Consider the following 18,354-nt stretch of genomic DNA (forward strand, 5'->3'; position numbering starts at 1 on the left):
AGGGGAAGTAAATGTAGGACTGAGTTTAGGAGGAACTTCTTCACCCAAAGGGTTGTGAATCTATGGAATTCCTTGCCCAGTGAAGCAATTGAGGCTCCTTCATTAAATGTTTTTAAGGTAAAGATAGATAGTTTTTTGAAGAATAAAGGGATTAAGGGTTATGGTGTTCGGGCCGGAAAGTGGAGCTGAGTCCACAAAAGATCAGCCATGATCTCATTGAATGGCGGAACAGGCTCGAGGGGCCAGATGGCCTACTCCTGCTCCTAGTTCTTATGTTCTTATGTTCTTATGCACATGCGCAGCCATGGACCCGGCAATTCTCCGGCCGTATCCATAGGAAAAGCCGGGGGCTTTACTCTGCACGGTTGCTTGCTCCCCCCACTGGACGGAGGATTGATGCAGCTTTTGCACTTTTTTTCTGGCGTAAAACACCACTGTTCCCACGCCAGCATCAGCACTTAGTCTGCAAAACGGAGATTCCAACCCACTGTCTTCAGTTACAGCCACAGGTTCTGCTCCACTGACTCCCTCTCTCCTGGCATTTATATTTGACCACGAGGTGAGTTTCTGACCACGTATGCCTGCTATCATTAAGTCTGCCTGTTTCTGTCACTGTAACATCACCCAACTCCACGCTGCCCTCAGCTCACCTGCTGCTGAAACCCTTCCTCATTCATGTCTTTGCAATCTCAGCACTTGACTATTCCAACACACCCCTTATCAGTCTCCCAAATTCTATCTTGAGGTCACCCAACACACTATTGCCCTTGTCTTAACTTCCAGCGAGTTCTGTTCATCTATCAAACCTGAGGTCAAACACCTACAGTTAAGCAATGATTTGATTTAAAAATTCTCTCATCCTTGTTTTCACTCCCTCCATTGCCTCCTCCCTCCCTTTCTCTGTCAGCTCCTCCAGTCCTACAGCCCTCTGACATATCAAACTCTGGCCTCTTGGGAATCCTTGATTTTAATCACGGCATGACTGATATCTGTTCAGCTACCTAGGCCGTAAGCTCTGGAATTGGAATTCTCCCCCTACAAATCTCCGCCTCTCTCCCTGCTCCATAAAACCTACTTCTTTGGCCAAGCTTTTGGTCACCTGTTCCTAATATCTCCTTCTGGGACTGGTGCCAAATTTGGTTTGATAATGTTCCTGTGGAGTGTCTCGGGATGTTTTGCTGCATTGAGGTGCGATAGAAAAACAAGTAGTTGTTGTATTTAAGCACCCTGGCAGGTGATGGTCGAACCACTGTAGAAATTACATTATTGTTGTTGAAATAAAGTACTTAAAAATATTTTTCATCACTCAAACCCTTCTAGAGGATAAACTATGCGGCTTGGATATTTTGAAAGGAGATCCTCCGCAGTGCACAGATGGTTTGAAAGTTGTCAAAAAGGCATGCAGTGTTTAAAATCCACATTTCACTATGTTCATAACACATCTTCATTTGTCAGCTAAAATAATGTTTGTGAGGGTGGGTGTAGTAGAAATAAATTGCTTTGTGATGTCACTTTGGCTTGTCACCTTCTCACTGTGACATCCTACTTGTGGAGAAATAACTTCTTGTGCCACTTGTAGATTGTCACACGAGGGTTAGCAGTGAACCAACTGCTCTTTCAGTGTGCTTTTATTGACGTTCCTGTACTTGGAATTGACTATTTTTCCAGTGTCCGGCTTTGTGTGCTGTTAAAATACAGGAGAAAAAGTGTTTGCAAAGTTTCAAAAAAGGAATCACTACAGGTGCCGTAGTCTTCGATTCATTATTTAGTCCATCAAAGGTAACAGTCTTTGAACATTAGTTCTACAGTATTTTTATGAAATTGAGCACCTTATCCGTGAGAGGTATCAATGTTGGTGGATATTTCATTGTCAATAATGTAGGGTTTAAAAAAAAAAATGGCTTGCAGTTAGTTTAGTTGAATTGTATATTAAAGCTTAATAGCTTCTTGCCTTGAGAAGTTTAGGGTGAGAGTGGAGGTCCAAATTTACAACAAATTGTGGCGGAGGCAGATTAAATCACAGCTTTAAAATGGGACTTGGATAAGCATCTTAAGAGAGATAATTTGCAGGCCTACCTGGGGAAAAGGGCAGCAGAGAGGAACTGGTGGATTTGTTCTTGCAGAGAGCCAGCCCAGGCATGCAGGGCCGAACGGCCTGTTCTGTGCTGTAACCATTCAATGATTCAATAATGTGCTCCATGGTTCCATGTCAGCAACACGTGAAGCAACATTGGTGAGTCACGTATTGCTGATCTGAAAATAGGGCAGCAAAGTATTTGAACAAAGATTAAAGAGAGAATTGTGATGCAGCAGTTTATTAATAACATTCTAAACATTTCCTATGACTTAATAAGTATTCTCTCCTTTGATTTTTTAACTCTATGGTCTCAGCAGAAGAAAGAGGAGTGAAGGCTTCAGTCGAAAGCATTTCTAAAATAAACACTGGTTAGAAGGACGGGCGAGATTGTCCGCCGGCGGGGTGCTCCATTTTGCCGTCAGCCCAGGGATTTCTCGACGGCGTGGAGCTGTCCCACAATGGGAAACGGAGAGCCCGCCGGCAGGTTGAGGCAGAAATATGGCACGGCGAGACGGAGAATCCCGCCGCTTTTCCCTATTATTTCATTGTGTTTCTTTGAAAAACCCTTCTTAATCGCAGCCCATTTAAATTGCAAAATGCACAGCCACGAGCCACACAGCATTAATTACTTGAAAGCTGCATGGAATTGGCAACAAAATGTTATGATAGCTTCCAATTTTCAAATTATGACTTATAAAATAAGTTTTAAAAAAGAACACATGATTCAGGAGCTATCTGTGTGAGGAGTGATATCATTCACTCGCATTATGATCTCACACGGCATCATAGAACTTGCCTTTTCACAAGTTTTCAAAACAGAATTCATTTTTATTTTCTTTAACATGAAGGTGCTGATGGTGTTTTGAAACCATATAAAAAATGCTGACAAAGTGATTTCCCCAAAGCCCTTTTCTTTTAAAAAAAAATTTGCTTTCTAAAATTTGGAGTACCTCATTCATATTCTCCAATTAAGGGGCAATTTAGCATGGCCAATCCACCTACCCTGCACATCTTTTGGGTTGTGGGGGCGAAACCCACGCAGACACTGGGAGAATGTGCAAACTCCACACGGACAGTGACCCAGAGCCGGGATCAAACCTGGGACCTCGGCGCCGCGAGGCAGCAGTGCTAACCCACTGTGCCACCGTGCTGCCCCCCAAGGATATTTCCTAACTAGTCATGAAGACTACTTTGTTGTACCAATAGAGAATTATCTCTTCAAATATTACTTTTTTGACATTATACAATGTGATGGCATAATGCTGAACAATGAAATCACTCCACACAATGGCGGTTTGCATTTATGGAATATTGAGTCACTCACGTATTGTCTATCCACCATATATATCTAGTGTGTACCATAAATTAATGAGTAGAACAATATTTACCTCATTGTTTAATGCATCATGCATTGCCTGGTGACTGTGGTGTACTCTTTAAACAATGTTTGTTTTCCTCACTTCAGTATTTGGAATTCACCCAGATCAACCTCCAGGACAACATGGCTAGCTGCTCGGAGCTTATGTGGTCCCTTTTCTGGCTTATTGTGCTGTTCTTTATAGGCTGGCCACTCAGTATATTCTTTGGGGGAATCTACGGGTTTTTATCACCTCTGACTACCTGCATTGGACTGGATCAGGTCACCGATGTCCTCCTACAAGGTGCAAATCTGGGCAGAACCTGTGCTGAGAATATGAGATCAAGCAAAGCTCTCTGCTAAAAATTAAACGGATATCTGCTACCCTTTCAGCGGCAAAGAAACCTTACTACAACTGTGAGCTGTCTACTTCACCACTTAGATAACTGCGGATCACTACATTTAATGCAAATAGCCACAGAACTTTACATTTCCCTTCTAATCTTCGCCGGTGGCTACAGATTTGATTGACCACTCTTACAACCCCTTTAGGCAGAGATATATCTCTAGAATGAAAACAAATACATTTTAACTTATTTGTAATTAAAATATTGCAATAAATGACCATCCTCTCATATTTTTCAAAATGTAGCTTCAATATTTGTTCAGAATTCTAATTTATCGAACTATCCCAACTTACTGTTTACATGAATCTATGGTCAGAATCTGCAACAACATCTCCATGTTCTAGGTTCACAGAACACTCAAACTATTAATTCTGTCAAAGACTTTGTGGTGAATTACCTGAAACTAAACCATGTAATAATAGTAAGGACAGCATGAAATAAGCCATATGAAGCGTGCTTTACTTACTGTAATGCAGCACTTCATGGTGTAGTCTGCTTATTCTACATGTTATGTATCTCTAAGTGGCATTTGTTAAATGTAAAAACAAGTTATCAGCATTTTCTTTCCTCTAGACAAAGATTGTGGCACAATATATTTATTACAAGTGACGATGCAATGTCATAAGTGCATACACACTGTTCGTTTACGTTTCGGGTACGATTCCAGGCCAACCCTACCTAGAATGATGGGATGAGATGAGACATTTCTTGAGTTTACTGGCTATATGGTCTTATACAAAGTGAGTTTAGACAATCTTAATGCAGTTCCTCCTGTTTATAAATACTCGTTGTAAAATCGTGCACAGATGTACACTGAAATGGCACCTCATGTGGAAAGTTCACACCATTTTCCAGTTTTGAGAAGAGTAAAATTTACACTGGTGTAGTCAGGAAACATTTATGTAGAATTTATCCTAAATGTTCAAAGTTTTCAAGTGGGTTGTATGGGTACAAATTGCAGGGCTGAATGCATGGTGGGTGAGAAACTGGGCTCATTAATGCAAGTTTATGGGGGTACTACTCTACTATTGCTCCAAAAATGGCAAACACTGGGTGTGTGCATTCTTGTGAGATTAATTACTCTGAATGATATATTGAAGAGGTTATTAGTGTGCATACAGTGAACATCTGCAACAAATACACAGAGCAGGCAGACCATCATGTCAATCAGTTTGCCAGCATTGCCATCTTGGAACTCAACACTGTAGCTGCTGCCCTCATTTAATCTCGCGCAGCTAAACATGTGATCAACATCAGGAAGGACAATACCAACATTAGTTAAAGGCTTCATCAACTACTTGCAGGATAGTTGCTGGTTGATTTCTTCAGGTTGTTGCTATGGTTCTACAAGTGCCTTTTACCTCTTACAGTTTGAAGGTGCAAAGGCTAACAAGGGGTGGTGTACGAGTTGCTGAAGGACTTCTTGTTGGCTTCAAGGCTTCTGCACAAACTAGTTGTTCTGAGATATGGGGCAAATTGTTTACATCCCTCTTAGACCAAAGCACGAAAGGGAGAATGAGCAGAGGTGACACAGAGCAGCGCAAGCTGCTAGAAGAGAGAGGAGGGGGAGGGAGCTCCCTATCCACACACCTTCACCAAATGGACATATCCCCCTCGAGTATTCAGTGAGCAATTCTTCTACCTGAAACTAAGTGAGAGACAAGGGGTGAGATGATGTCCTCATTGACATCTACCATTTCCTGCAATCACAACTGTAACGTCACAGCAGGGGCAAGGACTGCTTTGCCAGTGGCTGTGATGGTGATTGTGGTGGTGAACGTTCTTGTGTCTGGTTCCTTCCAGGTTGGACCTGGAGATATTAGCACCACCTTGCAGTTTACCATACGTTATTGCAAAGGGATGTCACTGGGATTCTCTATTTAAAGTGAGCTAATTCCATTCCATTTTTTCTTGCTAGAGTGAAGCAAGGAAAATGGGCACATATATTGCTGGCTTCTCTACAACTCACATTACTTAGCAGGCACTGCATGTCAACTCTTCCCTGTAACAGAACCGAAAGGGATTCCACTCCCTCAGCTTCCAACTGGTGTGTGACCATGGACAGCGAATCATACAGGTCAGTGTCCGATGTCCTGGCAGAGGTCATGACGTCTTCATTCTACAAAAATCCTCTGCGCCAGTTGCATTTAAGCCTTCATGGCAAACCAATGGGTGGTCATTGGGCAAGAAGGGTCATCCACTTACAACATAACTCATGACTCTGGTCTGCAACCCTCATACATGGGTACAGTATTAAAACAACCAAAGCCATGCTGGCATATGCAATGTGATAAACCAGTTCTAAACTGGGGATCCCTAGGGGGGTCTGCAAGAAGATGTCAGGGGGCCCTGTTATTAAAAACCTCCGGAATTAAAAAAATCAGATTTTAACAAAAGAAAACTATGTCAATGCTTAAAGGTTGGATTGAGTTGAGCAAGTGGGTGGCTCGGGCTCTGATTCAGACCTTTTCTGCTTCCTCAATATCTGTGAGATGACATTGGCAACAGGCCTCCTGTTCACCAAGAAAGAAGGGAATTGGCGCTCACTAGTCACCAGGTACAGACCTCTGATTTAAGCACTTTGTCCTCCACTCTCCTCTTGCTAGTACCACTGTATGTTTCATCACCCTCTTCCCACAGTTGTTTCAATACCCCCTATCCCAGGCTAACTGGGGCAATCACTCTTCAACTTTAACACCCCTAAATCCTCTCATTCCTATTAATCAGCAGCAGGGACTGTAACCCATTCGGTTCATGTATTCTGTTACTTTTAAAATGAGCCAATGCTGGCTCTGTGTACCTGTGAAGATTGGTTCTATATCAGGTTTGAATTTATTTTTGTTAATCTCACTGTCTCGATTGTCATTCAAATAAAGAGGCAAAGAAATATTGTGCCAACTGCAAGTAGGAAAAGAACTGCTGAGATCACCAGTGAGTTGCTGTCTTTGTGGATGAAGTATATTGGAATATGTTAACAGTAGGAAACAAGGAGCATTGATGTGACCAACAGAACTGACAGATTGTAAACTCATTCAAATATTCAAAATATTTACATTTTACCTGCCATTTTCTCTCCTGCTGACATTAGTGTTGGGTTAGGCTGCAGTATAGATACAGGGCCGGGAAGATTTGGTGGAAGGCAGGAATGCTGCCTTAGGGGCTAACAATAGGAGGGGGTGACTTTGCCTCGGAGGGCAATGGGACCCGGGCAATAACAAATTTAACAGTGGCCACCAGATCTGCCATCCAATTAAGGGTGGGGGCTAGTACATCCCCCACTCCCCCTCCATCCCCGCCCCCGGAGCTAACAAGCTGATCAGAGCACCAGCTCTGCAGCACTCAGCAGTGCACTGAAAGTAGAGGCCATTACTGGGGCTGCACTTGGTGCATTAATGAACATGCATCATCATAGGCCTGGGGGCTCTGGGGATGGCCAGGCAGGCTCAGGCAAGGTGGAGTTTGGGTTGCTAAGGGAAGGCAGCACTGATGGTCCAGAAGCAGCCATTGCCACCAAGAGGTCCTAACAGGATAGCTCCAACCCAGGATCCTACTGGGAGGCAGACAGGATTTATTTGGCAGTCTTCCCACGGTTCTAGGTAAATTCCACTAAGGAAAATTCCACTACGGTAAATTCCACCTGGAAAATTTCACTATAGGTAGATTTCACTGTGGTATATTCCACTACGGTAAATTCCACTACAGTAAATGGTGGACACACTTCTTAGCTAATTAGTGGAATTTACCCGCACAGTAGACAGAAGACTATGATATGAGGCTTCTTTTTTGTCAGGAAGTAAGGTAAATAGACTGGGCACACATGACCCTCCAATGATGATATGTAGCGTGAAAAGCTGACACCACAAACTAGGAGACACCTTAAAAGTCCCATCACAGGCCCAATTTTCAGAGCTTTCGAGATCATCCAAGCCTTTTTCTGAAGAAAAACTAAAATTCTGTCTGGGTCATCAAGTCCACTGTCAAAGACCAAAAACAAGGACCCATTTTCTAAGTACTTAACTGTATCAGGGATTTGAAACCCTGACCGACAAGTTGGAAGTGCTGGGATTCCTAAAGCATGCTGCCTCCAGTTACGTATGTTACGTGAAAGTCCAGGAATAGTTTGCAACAATGATTGTGCTTCCTCATCGAGATTTTGTACAGCAGTAGCTATTACTTCCCGTGAATATACTATGCCCGTTCTCATTACTTCACTTTTCATTGAATTAACTGCCTTTCGGGCATTAACGTGTGCACTGCTTACTCGTTGAGCCCGTTGAAAAAATAACTTCTGGTATACTGGAGTTGAAAGTTGTATGTAGTCTAGCCCGGCAACCTTTGTAAAAACGCTCACAACGCCAATATATTTTTGTTTTGCTACTGTTAACTCCATTCTTTTCGTATATATGATTCTCTTCGTCGCAAAGCTTAAGCTTGTTCTTCTCTGATGTTCTAAATGTTGCCATGGTTGAGGGTTTAAAAGTTCAAAGTTAAACTGAATAGTTTTTTATAGACCATTTACTAACGACTAATTAGTTAAGAAGTGTGTCGACCATTTACTGTAGTGGAATTTACCGTAGTGGAATATACCGCAGTGAAGTCTACCTATAGTGAAATTTTCCGAGTGGAATTTACCGTAGTGGAATTTACCTTAGTGGAATTTACCGGTCACCCTTCCCACATGACAGTTGTAAACCTGCTGATGGTAAAATGCCAGCAGAGATGGTAAGAATCCCTTAATTGATCACTTGAGGGGTCAAGTGGGAGACTGGGAGTCAGGTCTGCTGGGATCATGTGGAAGGAAAGAGGGAGTGGGATAAACCAGGATTTCCTGCAGTTGTGGCTTGGGATAGAAGCAGCAACAGTAACACCGGTGACTGGGAGAAACTCTGAGAGAATTCTTATTCAGAGAGTCCACTTGTTGCAGAAGGCCTGTGGCATTTGTATAAGGGGACCACAGAAGTAGAAATGTTGAGAACCTCTGTGAAGAAGCAGCCCATTGGTGTTCTGAAACATCAATACCACTGCCGCACTGATCTGGCGGAGCCCCACACACTTGGTAGGTTAGGTATGGTGGTCTGCTGCCATATTGCACAACCACATCATCCTGAGGGGACTGACCTTGGCTGTACAGTGAGCAGCCAAGGAGCAGGAGCATGAGGTGGAAAAGGAGCAGGCAACCCAGACAGTCCCTTTCTGCCCTGGCTGTCTGTGAAGAGCACATTAGACCAAGATATCAGCCACAATCACAATTCCCCACACCTTACTGTCTCTTTGTCACTACCATCACCATACTGTTAGGTGATGCACAAGGGCACTGGCAGAATAGCAGTGGTGGGACAATGAAAACTGTGTCCAGGCAGGAGAGCAGTTCATACTGCGCTGAGCCAGTGATGCTCCCCTGGAGTTGATCCTGCCCTCCTGTTGGAGGACAAATTGCTGCAAAGCTGTGATACATTCAAAGTCCCTTGACACAATGTGTCCCACAGCTATGACAGTAGTAAGCTAACCTTGCATGCGAGCTGTCAGAGGCTGCAGTGCAGCACTCAAATGTTACATCGCTGCTGCTCATGTGAAATGGAATTTGCAACAGTGGCCAGCAGACAATGCATCATGGTTGGAACCACAAATGTTGAAAAGGTCTGATGCCACAACATTGGAAACGATGGGCTCCAAGCTCTGTGCAAAGTCTTTGCCAAGTCAGTGTTGGACTACTCTATCGTGCCTGAATTTTGACCGCAGGCCTCTGGCAGGTTTCCCAATGCACGAGGAGTTTGGCTGTGCATATCCATTCGCCTTCATCTGTAGGTTGCCCCACTGAAGTGCTCATCTGAGCCTTCTGTAACAGAACCGTGAGTTGTTACCTGCGCTATCTTTGCTTTGTGCTTGCAGCCCATTCATGCCCGGTATTCACCACATGTCGATTCCATCTCTATCTTTAAAGGTATGTGCACCTGCTCCAGTCACAACATACCTCCTCTTTAAGAGACGCCACCTAACTTTAAACAATGTAGCCTAGCTTTAAATGGTGCAAGCGAGCCATGCTTTTGTGCCCCTGCTGATGTGTACGGCCAATGAACAGTGTGATTAGCACTGATCTACACCCAGTAACCATTTGAATGAGCAGGCAGATCTTATTCATTGTTCAAGTATTCTCATTTGATAGTGGTACCTTGGCATTTCTTTTCCAGAATTGGGACATCTCATCAGTTAAATACAGGTTCTGGTGGCTCGACAGAGCCTTCCTGGTCCAGACATATCAGATGGAGGATTTCCATTGGTGGAGGGAAATGGTCCTGGGGCCAAAAATAGGAAAATTAAGATGATTTCCACGTGAACTCAGGAAAATCTCAGCGCCGTCAGAAAATAATGAAGGAAAGTAATCAAGATATAGAATCATAGAATCCCTACAGGGCAGAAGCAGGCCATTCGGTCCATCGAGTCTGCACCAGCCCTTCGAAAGAGCACTCTACTGAAGCCCCGCCTCCACCGTAACCCTACCTAACCTTTTGGACTCTAAGAGGCAATTTTAACATAGCCAGTCCACCTAACCTGCACATCTTTAGATTGCAAACTCTATATAGACAGTCACCCAAGGCCTGTTGTGAGGCGGTAGTGCTAACTGGGCCACTGTGGATTAAAACTGCCCAATCTTATAGTGCCCTTTGGGTTAACTATGCAATTAGGGCAGCACGGTAGCATAGTGGTTAGCACAATTGCTTCACAGCTCCAGGGTCCCGGGTTCGATTCCCGGCTTGGGTCACTGTCTGTGCGGAGTCTACACTTTCTCCCTGTATCTACGTGGGTTTCCTCCGGGTGCTCCGGTTTCCCCCCACAGTCTAAAGATGTGCAGGTTAGGTGGATTGGCTATGCTAAATTGCCCTTAGTGCCCAAAATTGCCCTTAGTGTTGGGTGGGGTTACTGGGTTATAGGGACAGGGTGGAGATGTGGGCTTGGGCAGGGTGCTCTTTCCGGGAGCTGGTGCAGACTCGATGGGCTGAATGGCCTCCTTCTGCACTGTAAATTCTATGATAAAAATTCTAAGAATTCCTCCTCAGCAATTCAAAATGCCAATTTTGTGCGGGTGTAATTTGGAGCCTATATCTGACATTCCATAAAGTCAGGAATATCCCTGCAGGACTTGCCTGAACAATGTTTAATAAGCTCTTGCCTGCTTGAGTCTTGAGGTTCCAAATATGAGTAATTCAACATGAAGTATTAACCCTGTTTCACTCTCCGTAGATGCTGCCAGATCTGATTCATTTTCCTCGCACCTTCTGTTTCATTCTGGAATTTCCATTCCTTGTCTTTCCTGCTGTGCAATGTCATGTGCGTCCTAGTGAGTGAGAACCAGTGTGATTGAATCTACTCAATTTTGCAATCAGGCCCACTCAATCTATGCTTAATAGAAGGGCAGAATTATTTGAAAAATCTAAATACCTGAATTTACTATCCATCGTTGCAAAGACATTCACTGATAGTTTATCATCACAGATTGTTAGCATTTCCAGTGAGCCAGAAGAGAATGATTCACGGTATCTATATAAATAAAGCATCTGCATCCTGGCCAGCTCATGTGGTTGAAAGCTGGGATTTGTTGCTAAGCCATCTGTCAAATCTTTAGGATTTTAGGGCGGCACAGTGGTTAGCACTGCTGCCTCACAGCACCAGGGACTCTGGTTCAATTCCGGCCTTAAGTGACTGTGTAGAGTTTGCATGTTCTTCCTGTGTCTGCGTGGGTTTCCTCTGGGTGCTCAGGTTTTCCCCCACAGTTCAAAGATGTGCAGGTTAGGTGGATTGGCCATGCTAAATTGCCCTTCAGTGTCCAAAAGGTTAGATGGGGTTACTGGGTTCCAGGGATAGAGCGGAGGCATAGGGAGTTCTTTTTAAGGGTCGGTGCAGACTTGATGGGCTGAATGGCCTCTATCTGCATTTTCGGGATTCTATGGATATTTATCAGCTCTCATCTCAAATAACTTGACCAACTGGGGCTAAGAAAATAATCCACAGATCTTTCAAAGTTACTGCACAACTTTGTCGTAAGATTCTTGTAGAAGGAGACTGCATGCTCCTGTTATCAGTACCATTGTGGACATTGTGGGGCTATAATGTAAGCTGTGCCAACTAGGCAAGCACAGAATAAAGAACAACCTGCTTTACAAAAGGGAAGATGTTGCCTCCTAAATAGCCAACCAGCTTAAGTCAAGATATGATGATGCCCTTTGTCCAGTTCCATAATCGAGAGGAAATCGTTTTCTAGGCATGTCGGAGATTACATTTCAAATCCTATTCCAAAATGGTAGTGGATGGAGGTGTCTTTATACCAAGCTGTAGTCCTCTGAGGAATAAAGGAAAGAAGGTCTGATCATCTCATGATCCTTTCATGTACAGTTGAATTTGAAGAGCCTCACTTCCGGTGACGACCATGGAGTGAACGGTCGCACATTTAGCAGCTCCCGCTCTTAGTGGTCTTTTAATGGCCTTTAGCTGGATTTCCGTGGACATTTTTCAACATAAGTGGATAAAAGTGAGAGGAGGGGAGGACAACCCCTAATTTATGGAGCTGCGCCCAAGAAACAATCGTAAAAGAAGAAATCAAAAGTTGGTTGGGAGTGAAGCTCAGAGTTTGGTGTATGCAATGGCAGATCAGCAAAGTTTGACCACGCCAGCTCAATGGACGATGGATCAGTGGGTTAAATACTTGGATGAGAAGTTCGCCCGGCATCGTAAGGAGTGTGCGGAGCGCCTGACCTGGCAGTGGCCTCAATTTAAGGAGGTGGTCGACCGGGTGGAGGAGAAAGTGACGACTCAGGGAAAGGCGATCCAAAAGTTGCAAAAGCTGGCGGCGGAACAAGAGGAGCGGTTCACTGTGATGGCAATGGAAATTAATATCCCACAGGATCGGCAGAAACGGTTGTTGGAGAAGGTGGAGGACCTGGAGAATCGCTCCCGCAGGCAGAATATCCGGATTGTTGGTTTGCCAGAGGGAAAGGAGGGATCGGATGCCTGTGTGTATGTGGGGAAGATGCTGGAGAAGATGCTCGGGGCAGATGCGTTCGACAGGCCATTAGAGGTGGACCGGGCTCACAGGGTGCTCATGCATAAGCCCCAGGGGCAGTGAGCCCCCGAGGGCGATGGTGGTGAAGCTGCATCGGTTCCTGGACAAGGAACGCATTATGAAGTGGACCAGGCAGATAAAACGGTCCATGTGGGAAGATTCTGAGATCCGGGTGTATCAAGACTTGGGAGCAGAACTCACAAAGAAGAGGGTGAGTTTTAAGAAGGTTAAGGTGGCCCTGTATGCAAAGGGATTAAAATTTAGACTGCTCTACCTGGTCCGTCTTTGGGTGACCTACGAGAACCGGGAACTATATTTTGGCTCGCCGGAAGAAGTGACAGTTTTCATGAAGGACAATAATCTGGTAGAGGCATAATGACTTTAAAATCTAGATGGTAGTAGGCTGAGTTAAAAGTTTTGTGTTGTTTTATATTTAACAAATCTCAGCCTTTCACTGTAACTTAAGTTGCGGGGATCGGGAAAAGAAGGATATCTCGGATTGGTTTGATTTTGATCTGCTGCCGTGCGGTAAAAGAGTTTTTAAGTTGCGATGTTCTCGGGGGGAAAGAAAAAAGAAAAGATGTTTGAGTTTTTGCATGCAAAAGTTTTTTTTTTCTTTTCTGAACTTGCTTAATGTTTCTTCTATTGTTTGGGGTTCTGTTTGAAGATGATGGGACTGATAAGATATTGTAAAGGGAGGAGGGGTGGGTCTCTGCTCCCTGACCTTGGGGGATTGTTTGTTTGCTTTCTGTGTTTGTTGCTATTGTTTTGAGAACTTATGTGACGAGTGGGTGGGGTGGGGGGGGGGGGGGGGGGGGGTGGGAGGGGGGGGGGGGGGGATGAGGATCCAGCAGGTGGTTGGATGCTAGGCGCCAGGGGCAGGAGCTGCTAGGCTATCTGGGAGAGCTGGTTCACTGGAGCAAAGTCGGGGGAGAGCTGAAGAAAGATGGAATGGGGGGGAGGAGGGTGGAGGGGGTGGGTAGGGGGGGACTGCAGACGACTCGGGGACTTTTAGGAGGTTGGAGATGGAGACCAGATGGCGGTGGCTGCCGAGGGGCGGGCCGGGGAAGTGTGGGACATGGGCTAAGGGCTGACCTTGGGAAGGTCATGGCTGATCGACAGGGGAAGATGGAAGGAGACCCCCCCAACCAGACTGGTTACGTGGAATGTTTCTGGACTGAATGGGCCGGTCAAAAGGGCCCGTGTGTTCGCACACTTGAGACAGCTAAAAGCGGAGGTGGCCATGCTACAGGAGACACACTTGAAGCTGGGAGACCAAGTTAGACTGGAGAAGGGATGGATCGGATAGGAATTCTATTCAGGACTGGACTTTAAAACAAGGTGGGATGACCATCCTGATTAACAAATGGGTGGCATTAGAGGTGGGGAAGATAGAGGCAGACCCAGCAGGCAGATTTATTATGGTTAGCAGGAAACTGGAGGGAATGGCAGTCGTGTTAGTAAATGTATATGCCCCAAACAGGGATGATGTTGTGTTTGTCAGGAAGGTGCTGGGAAAGATCCCTTATCTTGACTTGCACCGGTTGGTTATGGAGGTTGACTTCAAAACGGTCTTAGATCCGAGGATGTACCGGTTGTGTTAGAGGCCAGGGAAGGTATCAGCAATGGCAAAAGAACTGCGGGTGTTTATTGAGCGCATGGGAGGGGTGATCCATGGAGATTCGAGAGGCCAAGGAGCAAGGGGTATTCATTCTACTCTCATGTGCACAAGGTATTGTCCAGGATAGATTTCTTTGTACTGGATAAAACACTTGGCGGGGGTGGAGGACACTGAGCACTCAGCAATTGTGGCGTCAGACCATGCGCCACATTGGAGACCTGTGGGTAAGCACAGGAAATCCCCACTGCCCGCAGTGGAAATTAGATGCAGGGCTGTTAGCGGATGACGAGATCTGTGAGCGAGTGAGGGAGGCCATTCGGGGGTATATAAAGAATAACAACATGGGAGAGACCGTGGCTGGGGTTGTGTGGGAGGTATTGAAGGTGGTTATTAGTGGGGAATGAATTTTAATTCGAGCCCATAGGGAGAAGACTGAATGGGAGGAGCTGGACAGGTTGGTAGGAGAAATCTTACAGGTGGACAGGAGGTATGCGGAATTTCCGAATGAGGAACTCCTAAAGGAGCGCCAGAGATTCCAAATGAAATTTGGGCTCCTTTCCACAGGTGAGGCGGAGGGACAGCTGAGGAGGGTAAAAGGGCCAATATATGAACATGGGGCGAAAGGTAGCAGGATGCAGGCGCATCAGCTGAGGAAGCAGGAGGCGGCGAGAGAAATAGGGAAAATAAAGGATATGACGGGGAAAGTAGTCCATTAACCGCCCAGGGGCGGTTAATGACATGTTCCGTGAATTTTATAGTCGATTATATGAGTCAGAACCCCCGGTCGGGGAGGATGGTATGAATCAATTCCTGGAGAGGCTAGTGTTCCCGAAGGCAGATGAGGAGCTAGGGGGCCCAATTGGGCTCAGGGAGGTGATGAACGGATAGGGGGCGATGCATTCGGGCAAGGCCCCAGGATCTGATGGATTCCCAATGGAATTTTATAAAAGGTTTTCTGGGCTACTGGGGCTGCTTCTGGTCAAGGCTTTTAATGAGTCCAAGGAGCTGGGAGTGCTTCCCCCAACACTATCACAGGCATCAATCTCTCTCATCCTGAAGTGAGACAAGGACCCGGAGAGCTGAGGATCATATAGGCGAATTTCCCTTTTGAATGTGGATGCTAAATTGCTGGCAAAGATCTTCGCCACCCGAATAGAGGATTGTGTCCCGAAGGTAATCGGGGATAATCAGACAGGATTTGTGAAGGGCAGGCACCCGACGTCCAATATGAAAAAAATGAAAATTAAAATTGCTTACTGTCACGAGTAGGCTTCAATGAAGTTACTGTGAAAAGCCCCTAATTGCCACATTCCGGTGCCTGTTCTAGGAACCAGAAACCACAGGATCAATCAAACTTTGTGGACTGTTGAACTGGTCCATTAGTGTCACACCAGTTGTGTCTGCACTGGTTTAGTTAGTGTCCTGATTTTCCAGTCTCCTTGTGTATTCTAACAGCTGAATGTTGTGCAAAATATATCTTACTTTAAATAAGTTAACAATGATTATTCATTTGCCTTGTGTGGGAAGCAACACACATCCAGTGGTTAAAGATTTTAGTTTATTTTGAAGATCATATAAGTAGTGCAGGATAGTGAGTTCATTACATACAGTAATCACCAAATCGCTTGTGTTTCTGAGGCACTAGGCTACCCAGTCCCGCATTTTCTATGGTACCTTGCGATTATATTTTCAGTTCTTACAAAAGGGTATTGACATGAAACATTATTCATTCTATTTCTTTCTAGAGCGGCACGGTGGCACAGTGGTTAGCACTGCTGCTTCACGGCGCTGAGGTCCCAGGTTCAATCCCGGCCCTGGGTCACTGTCCGTGTGGAGTTTGCACATTCTCCCCGTGTCTGCTTGGGTCTCACCCCCACAATCCAAAGATTTGCAGGTTAGGAGGGTTTGCCATGCTAAATTGCCCCTTGATTGGAAAAAAATTGAATTGGGTACTCTAAATGAAAAAAAAACTCTATTTCTTTCTAGAGTGGCACAGTGGCGCAGTGGTTAGCACTGCTGCCTCACAGCGCTGAGTACCCGGGTTAGATCCTGGCCCGGAGTCACTATCCTTGTGGAGTCAGCACATTCTCCCTGTGTCTGCGTCGGTGTCACCCCCACAACCCAAAGATGTGCAGGGTAGGTGGATTGGCCACGCTAAATTGCCCCTAAATTGGAAAAAAAAATTGGGTACTCTAAATTTAAAAAAAACTCGATATCTTTCTTCTCAGGTGCAACTTGGCCTGCTGAGTGCTTCTAGCAATTTCTGTTTCAATTTTAGATTTCCAACATCTGCAATATATTGTTTCTGTATTATCCATTCACTGGTTAATTATTAAGAATGCTCAACATCAGTATAAATTCAGGAGTATAATCATATCCCCGAGTGTAAAGTTATGACATTCATAGAATCATAGAATCATAGAATCCCTACAGTGCAGAAGGAGGCCATTTGGCCCATTGCGTCTGCACCAGCCCATGAAAAGAGCACACCTTTTAAGCCTACAGCTGCACCCTATCCCCATAACCCAGTAATCAAACCTAAACGTTTTTGGATACTGAGGGGCAATTTATCATGTCCAATCCACTTAATCTACACATCTTTGGAATGTGGGAGGAAACCGAAGCACTCGGAGAAAACCCACGCGGACACGGGGAGAATGTGCAAACTCCACACAGCCATTCGAGGCCAGAATTGAACCAGGGATCCTGGAGCTGTGAGGCAGCAGTGCTAACCATCGTGCCACCGTACCGGCCAATGTTGTTTTTCATTTTTTACCTCAAGTCTGAGACTTGGAACAGATCTGCACTGCCTTGACCCAGAGAATTCCAATTACCAATAGCGCCGATCTAGCTGTGCTGCTAGTCACTCCCCAACAACGGATTTCGTGTGAACCTGAAGAAGCAGAGTCTCCTCTCAAGGCTCATCTGAAGACAATGTGAATCAAGACAAGCACTAGAACGAAATACAGTGTGAAATGGCAAACATGCAAACCTGCTTTCTGACACATTTTGTATCCCTGGCTAATTGGTATAGTGTGAAAATAGTGTTCATAGTGTGTCTGCACATGGTTTTCATGATGACCGTGGAGTTATTTTTAATGTTATTCATTTTTTTCATTCTAGCATTTGGAATTGACTCAGATCCACCTCACCAAGGTTTCCAGACTTCCGAACAACATGGCTAAAAGCAGAAAATTTATCTGGTTTGTCTTCTGGCTAATTGTGCTGCTTTTCCTTGGTTGGCCAATCGGTATTTTGCTCGGTGCTCTCTATGGGTTTCTGTCTCCTTTCACCGTTTTCCTGGGATTCGATGAAATAACTGATGTCCTTCTGGATGGTGCAAACCTGGGCAATCTATGTGCTAAAAATATGCAAAAACGTAAACCTGCCTGGTAAAAGGACCATCGCGATCATTTCAACTATTTCACTACAGGTGGGGCGAAGTATACTTTACCACGTAAACTACGGCGGATCTATGAGATTTTAATATCTACTAACCGGACACCACTTTTCTCAAATCAGTAGTTGTCTATTGATAATTTTATTTTTAGTCTTGCAGTTGTATGCCCTTTTCAAAGCAAGACAAAATAAATTGACTTTGCATCATTAGTAGTGGTCGCATCCATAGATTTTTTACAACTGTTTAAGCTTTTTGAGAAGATCTCAGTTTATATACATGTCACAGTTTGCTGCTATGTACACAAATAGGTGAACAGATGCTGTGAAATGTTCTAGTCCCACATAAAGCTTAGTTTTGTATGGCAGAAATCCCTCCCAGGTTTGAGACCATAAGCATTAGGAACAGGAATAGCCTGTTTGGCCCCTCGTGCCACTTAA

The 18,354-nt window shown here is 44.9% G+C and overlaps 1 long non-coding RNA gene across 2 annotated transcripts; it reads left to right on the plus strand.

Moving 5' to 3' along the window:
- Nucleotides 1-1,581: 1,581 nt before the first annotated feature.
- Nucleotides 1,582-18,126, plus strand: LOC119957893. 2 transcript variants are annotated; one of them, XR_005458938.1, is made up of 2 exons: nt 1,582-1,779; nt 17,641-18,126. It is a non-coding gene; the product is annotated as an uncharacterized LOC119957893 (long non-coding RNA). The 2 variants fall into 2 exon arrangements; XR_005458939.1 differs by lacking the exon at nt 17,641-18,126 and adding an exon at nt 3,543-4,069.
- The last annotated feature ends 228 nt before the right edge of the window (nt 18,127-18,354 follow it).

The sequence above is a fragment of the Scyliorhinus canicula genome, chromosome 2, assembly GCF_902713615.1.
Source record: "Scyliorhinus canicula chromosome 2, sScyCan1.1, whole genome shotgun sequence".
In the NCBI taxonomy this organism is placed as follows: Eukaryota; Metazoa; Chordata; class Chondrichthyes; order Carcharhiniformes; family Scyliorhinidae; genus Scyliorhinus; species Scyliorhinus canicula.